Raw genomic sequence first — 6,754 nt, 5'->3', positions numbered from 1 at the left:
CTGGGTAGATCCCAGCCTGTGCTGCACTCCTGGATTATGTTCTCCCAGGTATAAGACCTTACACTGGTCCCTGTTGAACTTCTTGATGTTCTTGTTAGCACACTCTTCCAGGCTATCCAGGTCTTCCTGCAGGGTGGCTCTCCCTTCTGAAGCATCCCACTAGTCAAGTTTGGTGTCATCAGCAAACTTCATAAGGGTGCACTTGATTTCATCATCCAGGTAACTTATGAAGATATTAAACAGCATTGGACCCAATATCGATCCCTGGAGGACCCCACTTGTGACAGGTTGCCAGTCTGAAAAGGAGCTATTTACCACCATCCTCTGGGTGCAGCCTGTCAGCCCGTTCCCCACCCACCACACAGACCACTTGTCCAGACCATAATACATCAGTTTCTCTATGAGAAGGCTGTGGGAAACTGCGCTGAAGGCCTTGGAGAAATCCAGGTAGACAACGTTCACTGCCTGCCCTACATCAACTAAGCAGGTTACTTTGTTGTAGAAGGCAATCAGGTTTGTCAAGCATGATTTGCCTTTGGTGAATCCATGATGGCTTTCTCCAATCATGTGCTTCATTTGTCTTGTGATAGCCCCCAGGAGGATTCATTCCATAACTTTCCCAGGGGCTGAAGTAAGATCAATGGGCTTATAATTTTCTGGATCTTCCTTTAAGACCTTGTAGATGTGGGTGACATTAGCCTCCTTCCAGTATTGTGAGACATCCCACAATCCTCACAGTTTCTTGAAGTTATGGAGAACAGCCTCACAATAACGTCAGCCAGCTCTCCTAACCTCGGGTGGATGACATCAGGACCCATCAATTTGTAGGGGTCAAGCCTCTGTAATTGTTCACATACCACCTCTTCCTTCACTGACAGCGGGTCTGCGTTTGCATTAGTCTGGATTTTTGTTCCCAGGGCCTGCGGCTCAACAGTGCTGGTAAAGACAGAGGTGAGGAGAGTATTGAGAAACTCTGCCTCTTCAGCATTGTTGGTGACTAATTCACCTCTGCTGTTTAACAACAGGCCAATATTTTCATTGTTTCTGCTGTTGTTTACATATCCAAGGAACCCTTTCTTGTAGTTCTTGACAACTCTGGCGAATTTCAAGTCAAGCTGAGCTTTTGCTTTTCTGACTGCATCTCTGCACATGCTGGCAATGCCCTTGTAGTTCTCAAAGAGTATTCATCTGCTTTTCCATCTCTGGTATGCTTCTCTTTTGGTTTGGAGCAGACTCAGAAGCTTGCAGTGAAGCCAAGGGGGTCTCTTTCTCTGCCAACTTCCCTTACCTTTAAAGGTGATCAACTGGCTTTTTGCTTGCAGGAGAGCGTTCTTGAAGAATTCCCAGCACTTGCTTGCTCCTTTCTCCTCCACGGAAGCTTCCCATGGAATCCCTCTGAAGTAAGCTCTGAGCAAGTGGATTTACTCTTCTAAAAATCTAAAACCTTTGCCTTAGTACTAACCTTCAGCATGCTCAGCAGGATCCTAAACTCCACAACATTATGATCACTGCAGCCAAGGCTATCACCAAGATATTACAAAGCAGGTTTTCTTGGTTTGTGAGTAGCAAGTTTTGCAGTGCCTCATTCCAGGTTGGCACACTTAGAATTTGTATGAGGAAGCAGCCCCCTATGCATTCCAGGAGCTTGATGGATGACATGTCAGCTGCTGTATTGTTCTTCCAACAAATGTCTGGGTAGTTGAAGTCACCCATAAGAGTCAGGTTCTGTTGACCTGAAACTTGCTTAAATGACCCAAATATTGCTTCATTGGTCTTATTGTCTTGCTTTGGAGGTTGGTAGCAGATGCCTACTGTAAGATCCCACTTGGAGACAAGCTCTCTGACCTTGACCCTGAAGCATCTGATAGGCCTTCCACAACTGTCGTAGTTGACTTCCATGCATTCAAGGTCCTCCTTAACACAGAGCATGATGACAACTCCTCTTCTTCCCTACTTGTCTTTACGAAACAGTTTACAGCCATCCATTGTGATCCTCCAGTCATGTGTGTTGTCCTGCCATGTTTCAGTTATTCCTATGATACCATAACTTTCTGACTGGGCATGGAGCTCCAGTTCCTTCTGTTTGTTCCCCAGGCTGCATGCCTCAGTGTATGTATATTTGAGGTGGTTGGTGTTCTGGTTCTCAGCTTGGGAGGCAGCTAAGGAACATTTGTCATTGTTCTGGTTGGCCTGGTTTATTCCCCAGTTGGTTGCAATGATGTAAACGGTGCCACTTTGGACACCACCCTCTGAGTCCTTCAGTTTAAAGCCCACCTCACCAGATTGGCCAGCCTGCTGCCAAAGATTCCCTTGCCTCTTCTAGACAGGTGGATCCCATCCCTCCCTAAGGTTATAGTCATCAAAGAATGCCCTGTTGTCATAAAAGCCAAAACCCTTACAACGGCACCAGCCACGAAGCCTGAAGTTGATTTGCATTATACGTCTATTTCTGTCTGCACCCTTTCCTCTAACTGGTAAAATGGAAGAAAAGATAACTTCATCCAACACTTTTTGCTTGCAGTCCCAGGGCTTTGTAGACTTCCTTGATTCTGCCCAGGTTCTCGCTTGTGGTGTCATTCACGCCCACAGGAAAGAGCAGCAGTGGCAGGGGGGCTGATCTTTAAGGTCCATTCCAACCCAAACCATTCTATGATCCTATGATAGTAGTCTGTGCTCTTGACAAGTTGCAGCACCATCTTGGCAACATTTTGGACCTTAGCTCTCAGAAGGCAGCATACCTGTCATGACTCCCTGTCAGGCCCGCCAATGGGTGCCTCCACACCCCTTAACAGAAAGTCACCCACTATGAACACTAATTTATTTTTGTGGTATCCACTGTGTGCTGCTCGTAGTTTCTCCCTACAGACCTGGCTCATGGGTGTCTACAGCTGTTAAAGCTTCATATCTGTTTCCAGTTGTAGTGCTGGAGGGTGGGGATTGAAGCTGAGTCCTGCTTTTGTGGGTCACCAGCATCCAAGGTGCCTCATTCTCTGTGGTGCTATGCCACAGGAACATGGTTCTGAAACCACCTATCTCCATCTTGGCCCCTCCAATACTGCACAGCCTTTTAACTGTTTCCTGCAACTCAGCCACCGGATGCAACAGGTCATAAAACCTGTGCACATCCTTTGCAGGTACTTAACTTTTCTCCAGGAGAACGGTCTGGGCACTTGTTGCAACCTACCAATTGTACTGAAGTCTCCTTCCTTATCATTCTGTCTGGGTGGAAGCATCAGGTGTCTCAGGGGCTTTCTCTTTAGAAACAAGGGGTTTAACTCTGAGACAAGTGCCCACCATTATGGCAGAGACTGAGAGCACTTCCCTGGGCTGGGAGGAATATAATCAAACAATTACAATTTGAAAGCACTGTCTGGTTATCCATTTCTCTTCCAGTCTTACCATTACAAGGCTGCTCATGATTATCTAGTTCTTTGTCTGGACCTCATTTTTAATATCTTGATGTCAATAGTTAGAAGCTCAATGAGTTTAAGCAAATCTGGATCAAATAAATGCATGTGTATCCCAAACAACTGTACATTAAAGCAATACTCAAAGGGACAAGGCAAAAACCGACATGCAAATTCACTAGTAAGTGGATTATTTCTTGAGAGATGCCTAACTACTTCAGTTTTCTTTAGCTTCACAGGAGTTAAGACTGCAATCACTTTGAAGAATTGGGATCTCTGAGAAAGAGCATATTACAATAGGGATCATAAAGTCTTGCAGAAAACATATAATCTGAATACCTATAGCAAACAGCCTCAACACCTACAGCAAAAAACTTATACATTACTACTGGAAGGTTCTTAATGATGTCACTAGAAAATAGTTGATCTATTTGAACTACTCTTGTTTCATTCCTCCACAGGAGAATATTATTCACTTTGTCTCTCCCACCACTTTTTCATTCTGCTGTGGATAGTGTGCAGGTAGAAGGCCATTGGAAAAGCTACATAAAACCTCTGAGAATGCAAGAAGCAGAACATGGTACTTTTAACATGACAAAACTACCAGCTTAAGTAAGAGCTTGAAGTGCCTGTAAACTCCAGCACCTCCTCAGGCAAAGAGAGTCACAGTTTCAACAATGGAGAGGAAGCAAAAGGAGTTTAGATCATAAATCCTCAAGTCTACAAGCTTTGCTATCTGAATGCACAACGAGCAACTCAAGGGCCCCAACATCTTTAAGCAAGTCAGACTAAGCCAGGAGTGCATCTGCCCTGTGGTAACAACAGTTCGATATTTTGACTCAGTTTTCTCATCTAGCACAGTGGCCAGAAAGGACATGAAGTGGTTTTATGAACTCAGGTGATTCCATTAGTGCATACTTTTTCTTGCTGTTGTCTTAAGATTGCTAGGTTCTTTCCTAAACTGAAGTTAGCGCTAGCTCTGGTATTACTGCATGGTGCTGTACTGTGAGGAGGTAAGCATATCCTCCTTGTTGCTTATTTGCTTCACAGTTTCACTGAGCAAAATATTCTTCCTGGCAGTGACAGTGTCTGGTAGCACTCAGGAAAACAACAGCCATCTCCCAGGTATGGGCAAACATTCAGTTTTGTAATACTTATAGGGTTCATTAGCTGCATTCTCAGCTGAAGTGGTAGCATCTCCTTCACACTGCTGTGTGAAGTGCCTCCTCTGCTGATGTTGATAATACACTTTCAGAGAAGAGAACACAGTCTTGAAGCTATGGGTCACAAGGGACTAGGTAAAGAATGGGCTATCATCCAGGTGGGGACTTGGGAAGACTTTGGGATTAGTCAACTACAAGCTTCAAAACACTGAAATGATAGCTCTGCATCCTTTTGAGGGCTAAATCCATATATCTTCTTTGTGCTTGACCCAGGTAGAAACAAGCAGGGCTTGAAATAGAAAGAACCAAGCTCTTCCTGTAAGCAGAAAGTGGAACTTACCGGCTGGAGCTCACTATTAGTCCTTTTTCCCTAACTTTTATATTCATTTACCAGAGATGCCCAGACGTCACTCCCATCTGCAATAAGATCTTCAGGTGCAAGCAGACCACTAGCTTCTCCAACTGCCATACAGCTTTTCAGCTCTAATCTTCTGCCATCTGTTTTCAGGGCCAGGGCCTCAGAAGGTCATGCTCCAGCCTTTCCCCTCAAGAGCTCCCCATCTTTCTGCTCATTGTGCAGTTGCTTTGTAGCCATCAAGGGAAATAAAAACCATGTTGCCCTCATCGCCTTTAGTTCTATCCTCCAGTCCTCTGTTTTCTTCCATCTCTTAGTCTCCTCCTCCCTCTCATTATATTTATGGGAGATGAAGGAAGGAGAACTAGAAGCAGCTGAACAAGTATTTCTTCATCTCAGCAAAAAGAGAACAGGAGTTATAGTAAGAAACAGAGATGGGGAAAGGAAAACAGAGTAGAAATAGAAAAAAGATAAAGCTGGAAAACTGAGAAAGTGAAAGAAGCAATAGAAAAATTATTTTTTTATTATTTTTTATAATATAAGTTGTTTTAATTTCAGTCTAATCCCAAAGAAGTGAAATGAACTGGAAATTTTGAAGCATGGAACTGGGCAGGTAATAACGAAATCGAAAGGGAAGGCATGGAGACTGAATATAAGCCTCTCTCATAAGCTTTTACTGGGGTGCTTACACCTGTTGCTTATACTATAACAAAACATTTGCAGAAACATCAATAGGAATCACCACATGTGTTTGTGAGGTTCTGCCCTGTCTCTCAGCAGAGCAACAGAAGGCATACTGCTGCAGATCTACGGTAGTAAACAAATCCTGTTTTGTCTTGTTTTTAGAACAGCTTCTGAATGATTAGATGAGGAACAACAGTGCTGCGGGGAAAAGAGGGAGGGGTGGACCTTTTACTTTTCACAATTAGATGTGAGCTGTTGAAAGCTGCTCTCATGGATGAATGCATAGAGAACTAAAGATGTCTGGCAACTGATTTGTTTGATTAGTTTATTGTGTACCATAATTTTAACTCTTACTTACAGGCCTATCACAGAAGTTGGACTTCATGGTTGTTTGAATTCTCTGCCAAAACCGCTTAGAACCTCAGAAGTCTGAAGAGGACCTCAAGTAGGGCACAGACAACGCTAGTGGGGCAGGACTAACTGAGCTAATCAGAAAATACCAATCTGTGCACTTCAGAGTTACATAGGGTCTGATTTTCAGGCTGCTTAGCATCTGAGGATTCCAGCGGGAGTCCTGAGTGCTCAGCTGTTGTGAAAATCAGGCCTATAGAGTTTAGCGGGTTCGGGGATGATTTCTTCATCTTCATCCCACTGTTCTGACTGGCTTCTTGTGGTGCAACTATGACATCCAGTGGGGAAACTCATGAATTACAGCAGTATTTTATACATTGAATGAGCTGCTGTTGAGCCTCAAACTACAATCTGAAGGATAAGATCCTGAAAGAGAAAATATCTTTCTCTGGAAAGGTTCTGTGCTGTAGTGAATGGCTTATGACTAAGACCCTTGTTCTGTTCTCCTCTTGACTTCTGAAATACTAAAGGTGTTTTTAGGTGTCTCTTCTCACTAAGAAGAAAAAGACTTGCTCTTTGGAAAGTGTTGACAACAGCATCTCAGTGATTAATACTTACTCAAAATTCTCACTTCCATGAAAGGAATTGCTTTTGGTTTTGTTCTGTGACTCCCTGATCTCTTGGGATGTCTTAAGGCTTCTTAACATGCTTAACTTTCTACGAAATCCCAGTCATTTTAGTAGCTTCGCTCAGCTCTGTATTTGTGTCCCTTGCCCCTGGGTTTGGCACAGGCC

This window comes from Falco naumanni, chromosome 4 (genome assembly GCF_017639655.2).
Source record: "Falco naumanni isolate bFalNau1 chromosome 4, bFalNau1.pat, whole genome shotgun sequence".
In the NCBI taxonomy this organism is placed as follows: Eukaryota; Metazoa; Chordata; class Aves; order Falconiformes; family Falconidae; genus Falco; species Falco naumanni.
Note: the sequence above shows the minus strand (reverse complement) of the source record.